This window comes from Narcine bancroftii, chromosome 10 (genome assembly GCF_036971445.1).
Source record: "Narcine bancroftii isolate sNarBan1 chromosome 10, sNarBan1.hap1, whole genome shotgun sequence".
NCBI lineage: Eukaryota > Metazoa > Chordata > Chondrichthyes > Torpediniformes > Narcinidae > Narcine > Narcine bancroftii.
The window spans coordinates 17,793,483-17,816,799 of NC_091478.1; the positions used below are offsets into that span (position 1 = coordinate 17,793,483).

Genomic DNA, 23,317 nt, shown 5'->3' on the forward strand with positions numbered 1-23,317 from the left:
AAATCAGTCAACTCTCAATCCTCAACAAAGAGAGGGAAGCCATTAACCATAAAGCTATCAAGTGGCACTTACCCTACATACAGTTTGGATTTTGCCAGCAATGTTCAGCTCTAAACTGAATTAAAGTATTTTTATAAACCTTAACCAAAGAGTAGGATTTGAGAAGTGAAATGAGAGTAAATTCCCTTGACAGCAAAGCAGCATTTGAGAGTGGTATCAAACTGCCCTGTAAAAAAAAAAAAAAAAAATGATGTCAATGGGCATGAAAAGGAAAACACTCCACAATGACTAGAGTCATATGTTTCACAAAGGAAGATGGTTGTTTGTGGAAGTGAACAATCCCATCTTTGAGATGTCACTATATGACTTCAGGGAAGTGCCATTGATCCCATCATTTTTGAACTTCTTCATCAATAACCTTCCACCTAGAATCAGATCCATGTATTAGAGAACTCCTTACCTTGCTACAATTTACATGCTCTGTGTACAGGATGTCCTCAAGGCTCTTTTAGCCCGGAAAATCAGATATATCAAGCCTAATGTTAACATTGGCCAAATTTATTCATTCCCACTTTTTGCTCTTCTGTTCTTCCTTACATAATGATCCAATATGCTCTGAGTAGCTGATATTTAGGAAATTGGCAGTAGAACTTAGAACAGTACATCATAGAGTGGGCCCTTCAGACCTACACCAACATGATGCCAAATTAATCCCATCCGGCTGCTGTGGTCGGTCGTATTAACCAGGAAGCCAATAGCCATTTTCTTGATGCATACATCAAGGCCTCTTAACATTGAGTCAACAAGTTACAGCATCAAACAGTATGGAAACAGTCCATTTGGTCCAAACATCCAGGTGAACAGTGAACATCCTTTCGAATTAATCCCATTTTTCTGCACTTGGTTTGTAGCCTCTTCCCAAGGCAATTTGAGTCCTCATTGAAATACTTCTTAAATGCTGTCAGCCAGCCTGCTTCTATCAGGCAGTGTATTCTAGGCACTCACCACTCTGGGTGGAAGAGGTCCCCTTCATTATGCCCTTATCCTAAATCTATGTTTTCTCATTCTCTACCTCTAATATGGGAAATATTTTCTTGAGGTCTCTGCTCTACATCTGCTTCCCAATACTTCATTTCCCTCATTCATGTCCCATCTGAACCTCCCCCACTCTCGGGAAAGTGCACACAGTCTCTCCTTGTAACTTGCATTCCATCCCAGGCAAAACCTTGGTGAATTTTCTCTGCATTCTCTTCATTCCCATAGTGTGATAATCTCCATGGAGTTTCTATTATTTTCAACTAGATATTATCAAACTAAGGGAATAATTTGACCATCTCCAAACTAATGTTCTAATCCGATATGCTTGGATTCCATGGGAACAACAGTTGCTGAATTCGCTGCATCACTATCCCAATGTGTCAAGGTCTTAAATACATCCCATTTCTTTCCTGTACCTCTGCTCTCAACCCCTTTAAATTTGGAGAGAGCGGGGTTCTCACTTTCTTCCACAGCCGTCTTTGCACTTAATGGGCCATCCATTTCAAGAAGGTTTCACCACTAGACACATTTACCCATCCAGTCCCCTTCATCATTTTAAGTGGCCATTCCTTTGCAACTCACTAGTTTACTCTTCCATGACCACCGACCCACTTTCTTTCTTCGGGTTTTTCCCATGCAGCTGTAGAAGGTGCAACATTTGCCCTTTTATTTATTCCAACCATTCAGGATCTAAATAAAGCTTCCAGATGAGGACTGATTTATTCACACTTCTTCCAATCTGGTGCCTTGCATTCAGTGATCACAATGTAGTCTCTTCCATAGTGTAGAACCAAATGCACATTTGATTATTGATTTGTAGAACACTTGCATTCAGTCTGCAGGAACACCTCTGGGCTTCCTGTTGCCTGCTGCTATAAAATCCCCCCCCCCCCCCCCCCTTTTCCCACTCTCACCTATCTATGCCCTCCTGAACTTTTCTTAAGGGGTACAACATATGCTTGAGGAACAGCAACTTGTATTCCCTGAGAGCACATTGCTACCTTATGGACATATTATATGTTGTTACAACAGGCAATTTACCTTGTCTGTATCAGAATGGTCCGATTAATCTATCTGTGGTAATGGCTCATTTTTTCTCTCTCTCCATTAGCACAACACAACCTGTTGGATGTGTCTGACAGCTCTGCATTTCGTACCTTTTACATTCCTTTGCTCGTGTTCTATCTCCCCAACTGCCTTCATTTCATATCCTTTATATTCTTTTGTTCAGGTTCTCCATCTAGAACTGCAATGATTGGATGATGACTTTTACAGTTTATCTGCAGTACAACTCTGAGTTCACCTTTTCAGAGATTTACTGTTTGTCTCACCCATCCTTCCCCAATGTTCTGTGCAACTTAAAATGGACTTTTCTCTTCCTGAGTCCAGTAGAAAGTGCTTTGACCTGAAATTTTAAAAGGGAGACACTGCCTGACCTGCTGAGTCTTTTCAGCATTTCCTGAGTTTTGTATTTGAATAGGCTGACATCCTATAATCCATTGAAGTCATTAGATTTGGATAAAGGAATAGCCAGTGGCTCTCTAATATGATCAGAAATATAAATTGTCTGTTAGCACAGTGAGATGTTATTTTAGAAAATGTAAGTTTTTTTTTGTCACCAACGATGGAGACCTCAGTAAAATGTAATTGGTTATAACTCTTTATTGATTGACATTCAATTATCAGCCTCTGCGAAGGCACGTTAAACAGATGTAATGCAACAGATCTCCAATATTTCATTCATGGGTTGACTAGTAGGAAATTTAATAGTGCATGATGCCTTATGTGCTACTGAACAAACTTTACATGAGGTAAGGGCCTTCTTTCATGGCTCAATCTTTTCATATGCAGAAGAAAGGATTGGGATGGGGTCATGGAAAAGAACAACATACTGGAGATATAGTTGAGTCTAGGATATGTTATTATTGGTCATGAGTGGTGGCAAATGAGATATGGATTGCAGTCAATTGTCAAGAAAATAGTCAATGGAGGTTTGTTAAGCAGAGTGGTGACATCCATTGGGAGGTGGTTGGATCTGGTGAGAGATTGGTTGGTCGTATGCTGGGATTGTTGGGTGGGGAAGGGTTGGACAAAAACTGGTATGTATGAATTGCTTTCAATGGTGGAAATGTGTTGGTAGGTTGAGCACTTAGGAGATGCAGATAAGTAACTTATTTAACTTTGGAAGAATCATCTGCTTCAGAGAAACAAGCTTATATTGAAAACAGTGGCACATAGACTTTTTTTGCTGTTCACACAAAAAAAGTGCCAAATAAATTGTAGTTCATCTTATTTATTGTACCAAATATTGCAGGCTGACAGAGGTACTCATAAACATAAAAGACTGGATATGTTTTGAATACATTCTAGTTCCTCAACATGATTATCCAACTGCACGAAAACCAACAAGGTCGGGTCAGATACAGCAATGAGCTCTCTGAACCCTTCTCCATTAACAATGGCATGAAGCAAGGCTGTGTTCTCGCACCAACCCTCTTTTCAATCTTCTTCAGCATGATGCTGAACCAAGCCATGAAAGACCCCAACAATGAAGACGCTGTTTACATCCGGTACCGCACGGATGGCAGTCTCTTCAATCTGAGGCGCCTGCAAGCTCACACCAAGACACAAGAGAAACTTGTCCGTGAACTACTCTTTGCAGATGATGCCGCTTTAGTTGCCCATTCAGAGCCAGCTCTTCAGCGCTTGACGTCCTGCTTTGCGGAAACTGCCAAAATGTTTGGCCTGGAAGTCAGCCTGAAGAAAACTGAGGTCCTCCATCAGCCAGCTCCCCACCATGACTACCAGCCCCCCCCACATCTCCATCGGGCACACAAAACTCAAAACGGTCAACCAGTTTACCTATCTCGGCTGCACCATTTCATCAGATGCAAGGATCGACAATGAGATAGACAACAGACTCGCCAAGGCAAATAGCGCCTTTGGAAGACTACACAAAAGAGTCTGGAAAAACAACCAACTGAAAAACCTCACAAAGATAAGCGTATACAGAGCCGTTGTCATACCCACACTCCTGTTCGGCTCCGAATCATGGGTCCTCTACCGGCACCACCTACGGCTCCTAGAACGCTTCCACCAGCGTTGTCTCCGCTCCATCCTCAACATCCATTGGAGCGCTTTCATCCCTAACGTCGAAGTACTCGAGATGGCAGAGGTCGACAGCATCGAGTCCACGCTGCTGAAGATCCAGCTACGCTGGATGGGTCACGTCTCCAGAATGCAGGACCATCGCCTTCCCAAGATCGTATTATATGGCGAGCTCTCCACTGGCCACCGTGACAGAGGTGCACCAAAGAAAAGGTACAAGGACTGCCTAAAGAAATCTCTTGGTGCCTGCCACATTGACCACTGCCAGTGGGCTGATAACGCCTCAAACCGTGCATCTTGGCGCCTCACAGTTTGGCGGGCAGCAACCTCCTTTGAAGAAGACCGCAGAGCCCACCTCACTGACAAAAGGCAAAGGAGGAAAAACCCAACACCCAACCCCAACCAACCAATTTTCCCCTGCAACCGCTGCAACCGTGTCTGCCTGTCCCGCATCGGACTTGTCAGCCACAAACGAGCCTGCAGCTGACGTGGACTTTTATCCCCTCCATAAATCTTTGTCCGCGAAGCCAAGCCAAAGACATTCTACCACTAATTAAAGCACTCTTATTTTCTTTGTTGTGTATGTGATTTCTTGCTTTTGCTTTAAATTTGACGTTAGCTTGTTTGTAGGGGTCCACCGTTCTCAGTTTCTGCCCAATCTTATCTGGTCTATAAGCAGATTCTCTTTTGCTGATTGGGGCCCCAGTGGCAATTCCTGAATGGCTGCAAGAGGTCCAATGGTATACTGAGGAATGCCTGCTGCCCCCAAAACTCCCCCAGAGGTGTTTAATGGCCATCAAAGGGCCTATTCTAACTCTGCTTGCTATCAATACTGTGTAGATCTTTCAATTAAATAAAGAATGAAAAAATTGTAAACTGAACTTAACATGCTTATATTAAAAATACTGTTAAAATATGGAACCTTTCTTCACTTTGTCTCATTCTTCCAAAACATTATAATCCACTTTGAATTTTGTGGGGTCATAGGTTTTCCACCAGATCTAATCTGGGACAGGGTCCAAGTATGGATTCCCCTACCACAAATGTTGGGAATTTCAGCAACTCTCAGCTCACTTGGTGGACTTCACAAGAAGTCCACAATGCAGCCAATTCCATTTATTCAGTTATATAAAACCACCCTCTCAAGAAATTCTCAAGATAAATTCACCTTGAGAAATTTCTTTACTAAATCTCTATGAGCTGACTGCATTCATACTAAGTAATGGAAGATGTATAATGAAAAACACCTCTGTGACAATGTCAATGCATTAGCCCGTAGCTTGTGACATGACCAGGTAATGGCCTTTGCTTTAGTTGTTCACTGACTTCAATTAGCAGGAAATAGTTACAGGCAGTTTCTCACACACCACACTTCTTCAGCCAATCACAATTTTCATCTCGGTCCAAGGGGATAATAAAAATAGACACTAACAGATGTACCATATGCTTTAAATCATCATTTAATTAGACAATAATAATGAATCGACAAACCGTACACAGATTGGGGTTTTACCACCCTAGGGATTGTTTTGGCATGGCTTGCAGCTGAGAGTTGAAACAATTGCTGACGTGGCAGAAGCCCAGATACACCTACTCTTGGTTGTTTAGTATTGTCATTTGTTCATGTGATTTCTTCATCATATCCTATGCAGTTCTAATGGAGTAAATGATTCAGAATTCAAGCAGTAAATCTCAATCATAGCAGCGGTAACAAAGACTTAAAATAGGCACTGTTCAGATTCCAAATCTATGTGTGCAGTGTACATTTGGTACTTTTATGCGTCGTCTCATGGCTGCTACATTTTCTAATACTGACCCAACTCATTGTAATTGAAATTTAGCCACTAATATTTATTAATTGATAGCTTTTCTGGACAATACATACCTCTGGCATTTCTCTACAAAAGGAGTATTGGATCTCTGATGTAAAGCACTGTTGAGTGGGTTTGGTGAAAACAAGGTCAGGCTTTTGAACTTCCCCTTAGTATTCTAATCATAAATCAACACCAGGAAAAAGACCTGGTTACACTTTTTTTTTATTGTACAGTACCTTTTTTTTTAAATTTAGACATATAGCCCGGTAGCAGGCCATTTTGGCTCATGAGTCTGTGCCACCCAATTTACATCCAATTAACCTGCAACCCCTATACGTTTTGAATGGTGGGAGAAGCCAAAGCCCCTGGGGAAATCCCACACTGACACAGGGAGAATGTACAAACTCCCTATAAGACAGCACAGGATTTGAACCCCGGTCTTGATCGCTGGCACTGTAAAGGCACTATGCCAACCGTGCTGCCCTAATTGTGAATATTTATATCTATATTTTATATTTATTATCTATTTCCATATGATAATTCAATGGAGATTATTGGAGTTGTCAATAAACTCAAATCATTATTGATTTTAACCATAGATACAACAACCTCTCTCCATGCCCAATCCCGCCAAAGCCTTGTCTATTAGTACAGACACTAACATTTATCTTTACTGTCTGGAAACCCATGGCCCAGCCTCTGTGACCATAATATGCCACAAGCCTTTGCCTGTAAATTATGCCTGTAAAAGAAAGAATGTCAGTTTTCCACATTTTAATGGTTGTAACAATGGCTCAGTTGTAACACTCAGTTCTAAGTTAGATGATTTTGGGTTCATTGCTGTGCAGGGACCCGATTGCAAAAAGCTTGGGTGCAATACTGAGAGAATGCTACGTTGTTGAACATTCTGTTAAATGAATGTGATCAGATCAGATCTCTCTGTGTTGATGTGAAGGGTCCAATGGCCTAATTGCAAAGCACCACCCTGTTATCCCTTAGAAACTGTTGTCCAAGAAATACTGTATTGGTGGTAAGGTGCTTTGGAATTTCTTGATGATATGATGGGAATTGTATAAACCTATTTTTCATGGTCATGACTGAATAGATGAGTATTAAATAGGAGTAAAGTGATGCAGAGAACCACGCAGGAAACAAGATGGGGTAAAATGTAGGATACCTCAAAGTTCTTTGGGACAAAAGAAATCCAAGAACTTTGGGGGGGTAAAATAATAAGAAAATTTATTTCCCTGTAATGATTATTGCTTGGATGACATATTGCATTCTGAAATAATAAGATTGTGAAAAAATATCACTGGCTGTGATTTCAGTTTCTGAAAGTAAGTAAATGCTGCTTGAAAAATGTTAGTGTTTTGTTGGGAATAATAGTGGGCAACTGGTTACCAGATACCACCTAGTGGACACAAAGGAATATATTCAATTGGTGCATGGTGCTTCGTGCAGAAGACTAAATGGGTAAGACATGAGCAGTGGTGAAATCGATCACACTGAAGAATACTGGCCTTCATACAATTGTTCTTAACAGCTCAGTGCAAATCCTTCATCGCGAAAGGAGGCGGAGAGACAAGAGGACAAAACCCTACAAGCAACTTTCTCAGATGTCTTTCCTGCAAATGAAGTTGTACTGAACAAGTATTCAGCTATACATCTCTTGCAATGGTGGGAATTACTTACGAAGAAGTGAAAGAAGGCACAATGTGTTTGAGCTGTGCAGAAAAGGCAGGCACAAAATAGTTCTGTTATGTGTGGAAGTTATATTTTGTACTGAAACAAAGAATGTGGGTATGAAGTCTGTCAAAAGGTCTAAAATGTGGTGAGGAGAGAGGATCTCTTCACATTTCATTAAGACCCAGTTTTATTAGAGATTCATGGACACTGCTGCCTGCCAAATTCATCTGACATGAATTATGCCAGTGCAAAACTGTGAGGCATTACCTCTCTAACCTGCACCAATAAAGGAAAGAAGTAAGTTGCACGTTATTTCATTTTGAGATATTTCTTTCCTCTCCTTGTGCCTGGCTTATGACCAGTTTAAATCGATACTCTGGGGAAGGGTGAGGTGCAAAGATGCACAGTCTGGGAAATCCCAACATTTAAACTTGAGTCTCTGCTATTAGCCAAGCTCAGTCAGCTGTATGTAGGGAAAATTGAGTCTTACCTCATGGTTCTGGTTAATGCTCCTGGTAACTGAACCCATCTATTTGTTACCTTGTCCAAAATCTGGTGGTTAAGTTGTCCATTCGGCACATGTGTGAAGGATAGCAACTTGGTTGCAGTACTGATATAAATCAAACAACACTCATTAATAAACACGAGTTAGCGCTTCTTTATCAAAAAAGGAAAGGATAAATTTGGACACTTGCAAGGAATGGAATCATTGTGGAGAAATAATCTGTCAGGTAACCCAAGTCCTCAGTGAAGAGCAGAAAAAATAATTTTTAAAACATCTTTTAAAAAAATAGGCAAGACCATTAGGTGAAATCTTTAAAGGCGAGCAGCCAATTGTTCAGAAATAACAGTACTGATTTTACAATGAATGTTTGCTAGAATCACCGACTCTGCAAAATATGTTAAACGACAACTAAAGGAAGTCCCCGTGATTATAGAAGCTGAGGATTGAGATTTGATATGCATGCCACCTTGCAAAGTTGTGTTGAAATAAGCCAGGAAGTTTGTTGATAATGAAATTCAGTGAAAATTACTTATGATTCAGTTAGACAAGGATGACCAAAATTGTGAGAAACCATGCAAAATGCAGACTTCTAAGAATTTTTTTTTTACCAGAAATCGTATATATTCAGAGCATTTATTGTATATCCCAGAAGACCTTATGCCCAGCAATAACGGCATTACTGCTGAGTTAAACTTAATATTGTAAAATCAATGGTCCAGTAGAAGCCAGGAAAATTTAAGGATACTGCAAATATGTAATAAGTCATTCTGGAGAAAGATTAGGTGGGTCCTTCAATTTACTGCCATTCATTGGTTATCTGAACAACAGGTACAGAACCACATTTCAATTCAGGCATACTTTCATTTCTTCCTAAAAGATTTTATTTTGCTGACTGGTCTCTCTGAGTGTTATTCTTGACGTTTGTGCAGTCAGTTATTAGGCATCATTTGCTCTGTATCCAGGGAAGTACGATGTTGTCTACAGAGTAAGAAATGTATTTTTCCACATTATGGATAAAAGTCATAAGATAATACCTGGTGCATCTTGCATCAAAGCTCCTAAGAGTTATGCCACCCTGTGGCAGAATGGGGTAGGCTGGGATAAAGGTATTGCCACATTAAAGCCCTGGTCTTGGTAAGATTCGCAATAGACGAACATGACAATCTTGGCCCTGCTTCAAAAGAGGTGGGAGATGGATCTTGTGCTTTGATGTGCCCACAAAGAAGGAGGGAAAATCAGAAACAAAGCGTTTAAAAATTGTTCATTAGACTATTTCTAATAGACTGAAAAGGAGGCACTAATTAAAGACAATTTATTATGTATTATATATGACATGAAGAACAAATTCTCAATCTAAATAAATTCAGTGTTATAATGATAAATGTTTAAACAAATCACAACTCAATATTTTCCATTATTATAAGGATATCAGGAAGATCATTTGGGCATATGGGTCAGACAGTATGTTAATGTTTGCTAGATTTGACATGGGACAATTAAGACATAGCCTCACTTGAGTACTTTTTGCAGCAAATTACAATTAATTTCATGCAACATGGTTGCAAATTCTGCCTCAAGTACATTGTGTTATCACTTAATCTTACAGAGGAAGTGGTTAACTGAAAACACGAGGTTTAGTAGAATTGGAAAAGAAACTTTGCCAAGGCGGACATGTATTAATCAGTGTCACAGGTGCTTATAATAGTCCAGCTAATTACTTCATTACTTCCCTCCACTCTACAGACCAGCTTGTTCATACTGAACAATGTAAAGTTCCATTACCAGTGCTTTAGTGTGATGATTTTAACCATTCGGATAAATCTCTGTAGGCCAGAACAAGTAGTTGCTTGTTTCTCAATATCACAGGGGACTTCTATTTGTGCATTCAATTGTGTTTAGTAAAATCATATCGTAGACTAAATTGTTGATAGAGGCCACATTTTTAATGTTATATTGTCTTTTAAATAACACTGTTTTGCCATTAATTCTTTAATAGGCTTTATTTTTTTAAAGATGTCGATCTGTCCACACAAAATTGGTAACAACTGTGTGATTGCATTGCCCATGAATTGCACCCACATTAAAATCAGCAGACCCAAAGCTCACATCATTACCATGGAGGCTAAGCTGTAAGTAGTCCCCCAGGGCTTGTTGTCCTAATGAATGCCAGACCACAAATTAATGAAGTTGCTTTGGAAAAACATTGTGATTTTTAGTCACTGAAGCATCAGTAAATCTGTCAGAACCGGGACAGCTGTTTATTGCTTGTTATGATGTCAATTTGTTTACAAATTAGATTTTCCTTTTTTTAAAAAACTTAGAGCCTCGCTGCCAGTTGTGTCAGTCATTATAAGCTTAGGATGCTTTCTGATGTATAGAAAGCCTGGAAGGAGTTCACTGCCTTATGTCACCTGAATTCTTAGACCCTTACCATGGAATTGCATGTAATTTGTTTTTGCTGACCCATGCTTCTCAGTGGCAAGAATCTGTGGTTATCATAATTGGTTCATGTCAACCATGAAAAGCATAAGCTCCATCTGTCTTCCTTCTCAATGATATCTTTTTGTTCTTTGAAAAGATCCTGGTATCTGTTCTTTAACAGAACAGAGTCTCTAAGACCTTGGCTCAGGAGGGGTAAAAGCATATTGTTCCTTTGGAGTAAACAGCTATGAGATACAGAAATAAATCAGGCATAATAAAGAGATAATATGCCTTGGGCAATCCAACAGCTATATTAGCTCAGTGGACCCAATTAGAAGCTTTGCATTTGATTCCTGAGTTCAACTTTTAACTCTGTCCCCAGTCTAGACGACATCCAGGGAAGTACTGGTTAGATGGCTGTGGAATTCCTCTTGTACTGCCAAAGCAATTTCCTAATGTAATTTCCTGCGACATGCAACTGAGAACATCTTTAAATCACTGAAGCGACAGTGGAAACTAGATACGATCAGGTGGAAAATACATTCAAATATCTGGTGTTACAATGTCAAAAAATTAATAGAAATTATTAGCACTGATTTAATTTACTGGAAATTATTCAGGTGATTGACTTTCTCCTAATTAAACAAAAAAATCATCTAACTTAAAAGCTAAATTGAGATTGAAAGAACACCTAGGTATTTTTGTCATAAAGATCTAAATCCTATTTCTCAGTATATGTGAAACATCAGTGAGACTGCACACTAATTTCACCACACTTGGTATGAGTGTCTAGGATTAAGTGAAACGTCTTTTATTTACCCAGCCACACAAGATGAGGTTCATTCCTTCTAAGCAAGCAAGCTCAATTTTAGCTGTACTGTCCACTAATTTTGCAGTCTTCAGGCATTCACTGATTCATGAGTACAAGAGCCAACAACATCTGTAAACCTCTGAAAAGGTTAAGGAGATAAAGTGAGAGGAGAAATTATTGGAGGATTTGTAACGATTAAATAAGATTGAAGAAGTACACAAATGTAAACCAGTGAGAAAGTGATTCTGATCTGGAATCCTGAAGAAGTACACAAATGTAAACCAGTGAGAAAGTGATTCTGATCTGGAATGCATATGTACATCTTCCGAAAAAGATGAAAAATGTATTAATGCAAAAGATTACATTAGAACACTGTAGCTCCTGAGAGTTTTTTTTGAAAGCTCGAAGTTCCAGCGTCATTTCTGTCAAAGAATTCTGGAGTGCCAGATTTCATCCAGAAACACTATGTCTGTCCAAAAAGAACATTTAAATATATATTTTGGAAGAATAATCGGATATAATAGAAAATTACTTGTTTGTTCATTAACTAATTCCTGACATTTGAAATAGAATCTGTACTTGCACTGACATTTTCAAAAACAATGAGTTCTTTGAAGGGCTGGTGGAATTTTCCAGTTCCAATTACCTTGGGGTTAATCAAGAAGGATTTTGAAGGCACTTCATCTTTCTACTGTTACTTTGCCCCTTCTTAAAAATTATTCAATTGATTTTCGTTCTTTGGGTTTTGACACCACATTTTCTACAGAATAGCAAGAATGCAAATAGGCACCAAGCAACTAACTACTTTCCCACTCTATTTTCCCAGTGCTAAACTAGGATTAGCTATCTGAAATATCCATGATTTTAATCACTCTATGGTGCTATCCCAGTCACTTACTAGAAAATACATATGGTAGGTCTGGGTAGTGAATTCTGCTTCAACCACATGGTGTCACAGAGCATGCATTTTCCATAATGTTGCACTCAGGACCAGTTATAAAGAAGTAAGCCCATAATGGTATAGAAGGCTGGATTATGGACTTTCTAACAGAAAGACCACGGTCAATCTGGATCGGTAGCAGATCATCGAGCACTGTCATGCTGAGCTCTGGCGCACCACAGGGCTGTGTTCTCAGCCCACTCTTGTTCTCGCTACAGACCCACAACTGCATTGCCAGTTCCAACAGTGCATTTGAAACAACAGTAGCTGGCCTCATCAGCAATAATGATGAACAGGAGGAAAATCTTGTGATTATGATGTGAATAACCAACCCAAGTTTCAATGTAGAAAAGACAGAAGAGATAATCATGGACCTCCGGAGAACCAGAAATGACCACCCTCCACTGCACATCGACAACTCTGTAGTGGAGTTCATCAAGTTCCTTGGAGTTCACTTAACTGGTGACCTATCGTAGCCACACAACATCTCCTCACTTGTCAGGAAGGCACCACAATTGCTGCACATCCTGAGAAGACTGAAATGGGCAAGGCTACTGGCCACCATTTTGTCAACCTTCTACAGGAGCTCTATCAATAGCATCCAGGCCTTCTGCATCACAAGCCCTTTTTTTTAAACACTGAAAAGCCACATTATTGCCGTATACATGTCCCGTCTCTGGAAGCCGGCTTGCTTATTCATACAGAACAGAAAAAACTTGGATCCATGAGTTATTTTACACAGCAAACAGGCTTCCTAAGGCAAAAGAGGTGAGACCTGTAACACAGCAGTGTTGGTGACTAGTCTGATGTAAAACCCCTCACCTCCTCCTGAATTCCTTCCAGCGGAACTTCTCTCCTTATCTGCTCCTCATATTCCCTCTTCCCTTCCACATGATGCAGATCCTTAATCTCCTTGGAGACAAGCTGTACCTTTGTAGGTTTCTTTTTTTGTTGTCTTGGCTGCAGCTGGCTTCCTGGAGAAGAACAACACAAGCGACATTAACGAGATAAGTCATTATGGGAGTACACTCCCACAAAGACACACGGGTACGGTGATGATCACGAACCAAAATATATTTTTATCTGGCTGATCATGAGGCTCAACTTAATCAACTCTGATGTCTCCTCCTGCATCAACATTGCTGCTGGCGGTGGGAGATGAAGCAGGGATGGTTTGAGGAGCTGGGTTGTCCATACCAGGTTGGCAGAGTGGCTGGTTCCCCATATTGAGTGGCACAAGTCCAAATAGGGTCAGTCCAGGCACCCTCTACCACCTGATGAAACCTCTTGCACAGGGTTTTCAGTTTAGTTATAACCTGGGCTTCTCTCTGCTCAAAGCCACTGTCCCTTAGTTGAGAGGCCAGCCTTTTAAAAATTGGGCCATTCTTTACTGTGCCCTTTACCTGGCAATTAACCTCATCCTGAGGCCTTAATGTGAGGAGCTCAAAGACCTTGTTATCATCTCAATTTGAAACCATGGTAAGAGCTGAATTACTGATTCTAACCTGATTCTATTCTGCCAGATCCTATCCTGAGTGTTTCCTCACCGTTGCTGAGTCTGTTGGTACTGATGATGTCACTAAAAGTTGAATCTCTCACACTTTGGTCACATGCAAAAGACGTCATCATGATGTCATCAGCCCTTCCCGTTTCGATCTGGCAACACGGGTCAACCATTTCAGATAGGTCCTGCATCAATACGCCCCATCTCTGAGACTACCTACCTTGGCGGATCAAAGACTGGTAAGTCTAGACCCTGTAATCTGTCTTTGATGCTTTCACACACCACTCAAAAGGCAATTAAAACTTGACTCTCAAGCACTCTGTAAAAGGGGCTACAGCGTGGTACAGTTGCTGTAGAGAAATGGATTTGAGGTCATTCTACAGAACCATAAGAGTGGCGGAGAGAATGACTAGAGTCTCCCTCCCACTGATTCACATGATCTACTGGGATCTACTGAGGATGTGCAAAATCATTGAGGACCCCTTCCACTATGCACACAACATCTTTCAGCTACTCCTGTCAGGAAAGAGATACAGGTGTATAAAAGCCAGCATCACTAGCCTGAGAAACAGCTTCTTCCTATAACGAGTGAGAATGCTGAATGACCAAAGGATCTGCTCACACTAACTGTCTGAGACTCGTATATACAAAACAATATTTATTTATTTGTATATATGAATAGCTGTCCTGCATATTGTTTGTCTGTATGCATGTTATATATGGTTTATGTATGTTATATATGGTTGTGTATCTATATTTTGCATTGAATACCAGAGAATGTTGTTTTGTCGGATTGTACTTGAGCTATCAGATCTCAATAAACTTAAACATCTATTGTACTGAGACACGCTGAATTAATGGAAAACTCATGATATCTCACAGCACACCAACGTGTTATTCCTTTTTTTTTCCAAATATGAGTCATTTTTTTTTCTCTTTGGTTAGTATCACATTATGTTTTATTCAATGAGCTTTCACAAAAGTGAAAGAAACAAATACATTTACTGAAATCATTGTGTAGTGTATACTGCAATGAAGCGGGAGGAACTGAGAGCCTAGAGGCATAAATATCTAAAATGAGGTACACTAAATATCAATTCATTTAATTGGGCAGAAATTTCCATAGATGCAAACTACAAATCAAATTATTCTGTGGATCTTATTAAATACTTGGAGCATGCATTGCACACATTGTGTAACTAAGTCCTGGTAAAAGCTTTATTAATAACTCCAGAGAAGCAGGCTGATATCAAATATCCACCCGCACAATCTGGCACCTCATCAATCCTCTTGTAATTCGTTTGTCACTTGTCCTTGGTACATCATTCTGCACTTGTTTATCATTCCTGTAGAATGAATTTTAGTGAAATTTTGCTTTTTTTTTACTGTTACCCATTCAGTCTTTTTCTACAGATGAATCAGATGAAATTAATTTCTATAAGATGTTCTGATTGCTTATAACTTTGGTGGCAGATTCTTGGAAAAAGGCACTCATAATCATTCTAGTTATTTAGTAGTTTGTCAGCTTGATATTGGGCAAACAAACTTGGAAATCTAGGGACATGTGCACCGTTGTGTATTTATTCCACTTGGGTACAGAAATTTATTTCTTTTTTTATTTAAATACACACGCGCGCACACGCACACACACTGCTTCCTGCTACTTTCCCATTGAGAGTGGCAATGGGAGTTGACTATCAGATCACTGTGGCATCTCCCAACCCTCTATTGTCCTCTAATGCACTATACTGGGGCATAAAAATGATACCTTATAACCTGAAAGACCATATCCACCATGGCAGTGAGTTCTGGACCTTTCGAGTATCACCACATGTGCATCACTCACAAATACACCAGATAAACATGCTGTGCATTGGAGACTATTTATTTTATTCATCTAACTTGCTATCTCTTATTTACATGTATTCATGTTTGTCTAAATCTTTAGTGAATATTACAGTTACATTCATACTATAGCTTTTAAAATTGACTGCAATTTTTAATGAAATCGACTTCTCCAAAAGTGGCAATTTGTTGAGACATATTTCCCAATCATTTTAACAAGCAAATATTACAACGAGAAGCTGGCATGTCTCCCATTTTACTAATAAAATTGCAAATTTAATCCATTGCATGCAAGCGGGGTGAACATATTCTTGCATAAACGAAAAGGCAATATAATTTTGCTTCTGATCTTGAGGAAAATGTCCACAAAAACACTGAGAATGTTTTACAGCATCTATGACAAAATCAGTCATTACATATTTAAGATAATTTGCTTGCCTTTACCTTTGTGAACCAATCAACAAGCTCAGAATTTCACAAACTCCTCAAGTAAGCTGACGAAGGGCCCAGGCCCGAAACATTGGTTATCCTTTACTTCCTATGGATGCTGCGTGACTGCTGAGATTCTCCAGCAGGTTTGCGAATTGCAAGTTGGCTGATAGTTGCACAATAGCAATACAAGATTATCTTTTCATCTTGCTGCTGGAGGCATCTGAGTACAGTGTGTTTGAAAGTTTTGAAGCATTCTAAGCATATTTGAAAATGTTGATCAATTGCTACCCCAGGTTAATTAGTTATATTTATATTTTCCTTGAGGTAACATTTTAAATAATCGTGCAGACCTTCAGAACACTGAGCAGCCAGCAGACAAGTACATGTGTGTTCTAAGTAAACAAGGCAGTGTCACTCGGGCTCTCATCTGGGTATGGAGCGATGGAATGCAGAAATGCATAGTTGTGTTCCACTTCAGAAGATTCCTTACAATTTAAGAAATAAAGTGATGTATTCTTGAAAATTTGGCCCCCATATTTGCAAATTGTGGGTATAGATTTATAGATATTTTCTCTGAACTTAGAGAACCTCGTTAACCTCCTTGGAAAAATTAAAAACATAAATGATTGGTGGGCGGTGTCTTCCTGGCAACCAAGTCTTTTCTCTTTTTTTCTTTCTTTTTCTTTTCTTCTTTTTCTTTCTTTACTTTAATTTGGGGGTTTACTGTAGGGGGACGGAGCTTGGGGGTTTATTCCATCATGTATAATTGTTGTATTTTTTACGATTACATGTATGGATAAAAAAAACTTAAATAAAACATATAAAAAAACAAGGCAGTGTCCCTCATCCCCCATGTTGCAGCATGTTCTTCACAAATTGCTGGATGATGTTCACATGATGGAGGTTGTTCGAATGGTTTATTGCTTCCAGTTTAAAAACCGTAATTAGAGTTGCCATTGTTCCGCAAAAGCTAAAATTTCCAGCTGAAAGTTTGGCTGAAGTGTCAAAATTGCTATTTGTTCTTTATAAAATTGCACTTAAAACCTTTTGGCTACTGATCTACCAGCTAATGCTTTTAGCTGCCGGTGAATTATATTTTTTTTATTGTCAGTCTTAATCATACAAGTCAAATTAAAACTATTGATACAATACAGAACTGATCTTCTGATTGCAAAGCAGGTCAAGTGTGAGGCATGCTCGTATATAGGGGATGAACAGGTTTTATCCAGTGTTCACGCAATAAGTCACAGGCAAGGTGTGCAGTCGAGCAGGAAACAATTTCATCGTGTTTGATATTTAGCCTCAAGGCAACAACATGTTCAGAAGTGCCTTGTGGGAAAGAAGGAGTTAATTAAATTACCATATGTTTAGCTTGAATCCTGTCCTAGGCCTGTCAGGTAACAGACAACAAGTCTGAACTTGAGGCAGGAAATCAACTGTGCATTAGCTGCGTTTTATGGGAAGGCACATTACAATGTGCCATTGAGTTGGCAACTCTTTAGAGAATAGAGAGAGAGTTCCTATAGGTTTTGAAGCATCATTTGAGAATATGTTGCCTTGATAGGTGAGATATTGTGTAATGTGAAAAATTATTGCATGTTAGGTTGATATTAATTCATTAATTGATTGACATAAACACACAAATTTAGTGAATGGTATCACCTTAAAAAAAGTATTTTTAACAGTATTTTCAAGTGTTTAAATTCTAAAAGCAAACAACATTTGGCTGATTCTTTTTTTCTTCTTTCTCTCGTTTTTTAAAAATCTCGCACATCTAAAAGGCCAGAGGCAAAATCGCAGGCACATATTCCAATCTGTGACAGAGGAACTGCCAAATCCATTCAATCGTTGTCCCGCAATTATGGAAGATCCTGCAAGTCCAGTCTCTGCAGAGCAGGTAAAAAAAAATCTAAAAATAACCCCATGCAACCACTTACAACCCCTGGAGCTTGTAAACTCTAACCACCACAGGCAGCGAGCAGCTGGCAGAGAGAGGGGGAAATTGCCCTGGTGAGTAAGTCATTGTTAAGTAACGACAACGGATGTTTCAGCCATCAAATCTGGCAATAAGTCAATAATTATGGATGAACACCTGGTTTTTGCTCTGATGAACTCACCTGCCACAGGCATAATTGATACAAATCATAGCCTAAAAAGTTTACACATTTACCGAACAAGCCTGTGACTCTTGACAATGGATGAGTAAAAATGTCCAGAGCACACACCCCTGCATGATCATATCTTTCACATTAATCAGTTTTTAAGGTGGTCCACACCTTCTGACTTCATAGAATGTGTTTACTGATAAAACAATGAAATGTATTTTTTAATAAAATGGCCTTTCATGGAGGTGACAAAGCCTTATTGTAGGCACTGATTTTACACTCTTACTTTGTGTGTGAACCCTAAGTTTACATTTTAGCAGCCTGTACAAAGGCATCAGAGCCAATCAAAATGCAAGGTTCCAAACACACCCACATTTGTTCCAATTACTTGATTATGATCAAAGGTAGAAATTCAGTTTAATTTTTCACCTTTCCTGAGGATATTGACCTTTGCTTTGGTACTTGAAGGGCCCCGTTGACTGAGATCAGTGAACCTAGCACAGATCAGAGAGCAGCCTGCTTTCCTCTGCCTTGTGTGGCTTAGTACAGCAGCAGATTGAATTGAATACAATTGTTTACTTTGTACCTAATTGATGCACATACCAAGATATAGTGATGAACTTTGTATTGCATGCTATCCAGGCAAGTCAACCCATCTTTAAGTACAACAGTTAGTGCTGACAAAAATCAGAGTTTAACTTTATAGAGAAAAAGTTCTGTTATAACAATGGAAGGGCAGAATCTTTGTAATAATGAGAGGTCCATTCAATAGTTTGATAGCAGTGGCAGAGAAGCTATTCTTGAAACTGATAGGTACACGTTTCCAAGCTCAAATTTGCTGCCATTCTTAAAAACAGTGATTGCGGGTATATTAGAGCACACTGACGTAGGATTGGGCTCTTCAAAGATGGTGCGAAAGTTTCAATATCAAAGGTTAAAATAAGATCCTGCATATCTTGATTTACTGAAGTCTAGCTAAAAATAAAACCTCTTCAATGTTCCTCTAAGCTGAAAAATATAGTTTGTAATAATGTGTTTGAATTGACATATAAGGAAAGATCTTACAAGTATTGTTATTTTTAAGAATATTCTAATGTTAATTTTAACAAAACAGCACAGTAGAAGCCAATTCCAGCCAATGGAACCTGTGCCGCCCAGTTGCACCCAATTAATTTACCGACCCTGTATGTTTGGAGGATGGGAGGAAACCAGAGGAGGTCACAGAGTGTACGAACTCCTTACAGACAGCACTGAATTCAAATGTGGGTTGCTGGCGTTGTAATCATGTTGCATTAACTGCCACGCTAACTGTGCTTTTCTGATCATTTATACTCTTGGCCTACATGTGAAAATAATCACCTGAAGATAATTTTTTTGTGTATTGACTGAGCAATCACAATTAATAAAATCTGAAGACGTGTTGGTTGTAGAGGCGAGAGGGATGAAAGAGGAGGACTAAAGGAACTCAATTTCTCAATAAGTTAAAATGGTTTAATTTTGTATTTACTGTTCATTCCAATGTTTAAACTTATAAAGTTTACTATATCATCTGTGGTGAAAAGCAGCAGCATGCAATTTGGTTCCGTGTAGCTCTTGATCCTTTGCTATTCATTGGTATCAATGTTGTTCAGCTCCAGTATCTGGAGTTCATGGTCAAGATGGGTCTTATTTTCAAAAAGTAAAAAAAATCTGAAATGATGTAATTGACATTTTCAATATTCTAATGAAGTTCACAGAATTAATCTAAAAAGGTTGTTCAAGAGCATGATGAATGCCAGTATCAGGAACAAATTTAAAATAAAGACACTAGGTTAAAGTCAGGCTGAAATTTTTTGCAGAACAATTATTTTTGTATAAAATAGTTACCAATGATGCCATTGAAGCAGATAATGAAATTGATTTAATGGTCAATTAGATCTGTTTTGAGAGGTCAAATGGATTGAGAGACTTGGAGGTAATTAAGTGAAGTTACGGTTATCAAACCAAATAGCCACTTCCTGCTCTTCATAATGTTGATATCTACCATTGTGGTGGACATCTACTATTATATAGTGTTTGTGGAGTTTCTTGGAATAGATAAAATCTATAAATAATTTCACATCTGCTACAGATTCTAGTTTTAATAAAGGATGGGTAATCCCACATTTATAAACAGAAGTGAATCTCTCTGCCATGCCGTGTAGAGTGACTTTGCACACTGAAAGAAATAAGAACAACACTATTGAAGATATTGAGAGATGGATTCCCCCTTTTAAATAGGGATAAGGTTAAATGATCCCAGTAAGGCCAGAGATATGATTATGGAAATAGGACTTGCCTCTTTCTTTGAGTTTCTTTTCTTTTTAGTATTTGAATGGTGTTGCCATTGTGATTTCTTTTCGGGGTTGTGTTCCTTATGATGAGTGGGATTGAGTTAAGTTTTTGGAATGTATTCGCTGTGGGGGGGGGGGGGGGGTCAAATGTGGACTTTGGGTATGCATATGTACATGAATGGCTCTGTTTATTGGATATTGTAAGTCTGAAAACTAAAATAAAATATTTAAAAAAGATATTGAGAGAAGGTGGAAAATAAATGAAAAGATAGGTGTATGAAAGACGAGAAGAAAATAACTAAAAATGAAAGGGAGCAAAGAATTTTAAGCATATATATTGTCCAAATAAAATGCCCATGCAAGTTCTATTCCTGAGATGACCTTAGTCTCGATAAGGTACAATGTACATGGCTTTCATATCTTGCACCAGTCATTTTGAGGTCAGAGCGGGCAATGCAAATTGCACTGTAACTGGATAATGAAGGATTATAGAGAAAGATATTGAAGTTGATTTAACTGGGATTAATTCTTCTTTAAAGTTTTAATGAGTTCTCCTTTAAATCTTACGTCAAATGCATTGACTGTATGCCCAGCAATAAATCAGAACCAGGTATGATTCATTTGCAACACAAATCCTAGCTTGCATCAGAGGATTCTTTTCTAATTGGTTTTCTTATTGCTGTTGATTTTCTATAGCCTCTGCAGATCTGGGGGATACTGTTAAATTTTCATTACTGCTTCAAGTTGTAAATTATTACCTAGGTCAATAATTTCAGTGATCTTCCATTTCCAGCACTGGACTACACTGAAATCAAATTCAACCTCCAGCCCCATTTTTGAAACAGTCTTTTTGAGTGTCATTCACTGCTCAGAGTAGAGATTACTTGATTACTTAATTAAGTAGTTATCAGTTTAGTGCATTTTTGGCATACTCTTTTAAGTCTCGCCTGTGCACGTAATGGGGTTGACAGAGAGTATGAAATCAATATTATTAAAATAAAGTCCAGAAATTGAATCATCTAGCACATGATTTTTGTGCATCAAGCAATTGATTTGAGGCAGAAAATTGATCACAAAATGTAAATGATACTTCCAAACAATGCTCAGTGAAAACTGGAGTGTATGTCCTTTGAGGGCTGTCGTTTTAAAATGTTCTGCAATGACAGGAGATCACAGTTTGAGGTTCACACTTCTAGTGATTCTTCAAATTGCAAGTTGTTACTGTTTATTTGTGTCCCAGATCCAAGTAGGAACTGCATCACTGGACAAGAAGGAAAATTACTCATTCACATCCTCACAAGTTACTGTTGCAGATCCAATGGGCCACAATATTTTTGCATGACTTTTCCCGTGCAATACCATTTCGAGCAGATTCTGATTAGATGCTGTGCTACTTTAATTTTAACATTAGTTTGTGATTTGCCTTCTCCTGCAAGACAACGTATTAGAAAATAATGTACAGTCATGATTCGCACCTGGTTAAATCAACTACTTGACCAGAAGCTCAACTGGACCAACCATTTAAATACTGTGGCTGCAAGATCAGGTTGGAGGCTGGATATCCGAAGACAAGTGACTCACTTTTTTTTACACCCGGAACACTTTCCACCATCTGCAAGGCACGTCAAGAAACTTGACAGTATCCAGAGGAAAGTAGACTCTTTGATTGGCAAGTCATTCAGTACCCTAACCATTCATTCCTTCCACAAAATGCACTATGGTTTACTCATCCACATTTTTCGGCAGGAATTTTCAAGAATAAACAAAAGTGACATGGACAGCATGTCCATGCAATAGCTCTGTCTACAATGCCCTATCACACACCATATTGCCTTTTCACTGGGTCCAAGTCCTGGAACTCCCAACCAAACAGCATTGTAAAGAGCTGCATCACTTCACAAAGATGGCTTACCATCGGACCTCACCAAAAGCAACAGAGCTGGCTTTGCTTGTGACACACACATCCAATGAAATAAACTTCAGGCAAACTAAATATACGCCATCATTTGCATCTCCTACCTCAGATGCAGGCCTGAAGCCAAGAAGATAAAACCTAAAATATGAATGCATTCTACCCAGTCTGTGATACTGCCTCCTTATACTTAAACACTGAGAGTTCTTTACAATTTCTCCCACAGCACATGCATTGATTTTTGAAAACAGACAAGTGACATACTTATTGTCTCTCCATCTCCCTCTTTCTCTCTCTTCCTCTCTTGAACCCAATGATAGAAAATTTTGATGAACAATCTTTAGAAGATACCAATCAGCATTTTGCAGCAAGATGTCCCTCAAAAACACACACAATAAATTGATGAAGTTATTCTTCTTTGGCTTGGCTTCGTGGACGAAGATTTATGGAAGGGGTAAATGTCCACGTCAGCTGCAGGCTCGTTTGTGGCTGACAAGTCCGATGCGGGACAGGCAGACACGGTTGCATCGGTTGCAGGGGAAAATTGGTTGGTTGGGGTTGGGTGTTGGGTTTTTCCTCCTTTGCCTTTTGTCAGTGAGGTGGGCTCTGCGGTCTTCTTCAAAGGAGGTTGCTGCCCGCCGAACTGTGAGGCGCCAAGATGCACGGTTTGAGGCGATATCAGCCCACTGGCGGTGGTCAATGTGGCAGGCACCAAGAGATTTCTTTAGGCTGTCCTTGTACCTTTTCTTTGGTGCACCTCTGTCACGGTGGCCAGTGGAGAGCTTGCCATATAACACGATCTTGGGAAGGCGATGGTCCTCCATTCTGGAGACGTGACCCACCCAGCGCAGCTGGATCTTCAGCAGCGTGGACTCGATGCTGTC

At 39.2% G+C, this 23,317-nt stretch overlaps 2 long non-coding RNA genes across 2 annotated transcripts in view; one reads left to right on the forward strand and one right to left on the reverse strand.

The window, feature by feature from the left end:
- LOC138743899 (uncharacterized) overlaps positions 1-23,317 on the forward strand; it is a 116,702-nt gene that overhangs the window by 54,916 nt on the left and 38,469 nt on the right. Inside the window, exon 3 of the long non-coding RNA XR_011345103.1 lies at positions 17,886-18,001. This is a non-coding gene — a long non-coding RNA (uncharacterized lncRNA). The remainder of the gene's footprint in view (positions 1-17,885; positions 18,002-23,317) is intronic.
- On the reverse strand, positions 5,656-16,204 carry LOC138743900 (uncharacterized). The gene is made up of 4 exons (XR_011345104.1): positions 16,117-16,204; positions 13,146-13,297; positions 8,137-8,256; positions 5,656-5,800 (listed from the first exon to the last, which is right to left on the reverse strand). It is a non-coding gene; the product is annotated as an uncharacterized lncRNA (long non-coding RNA).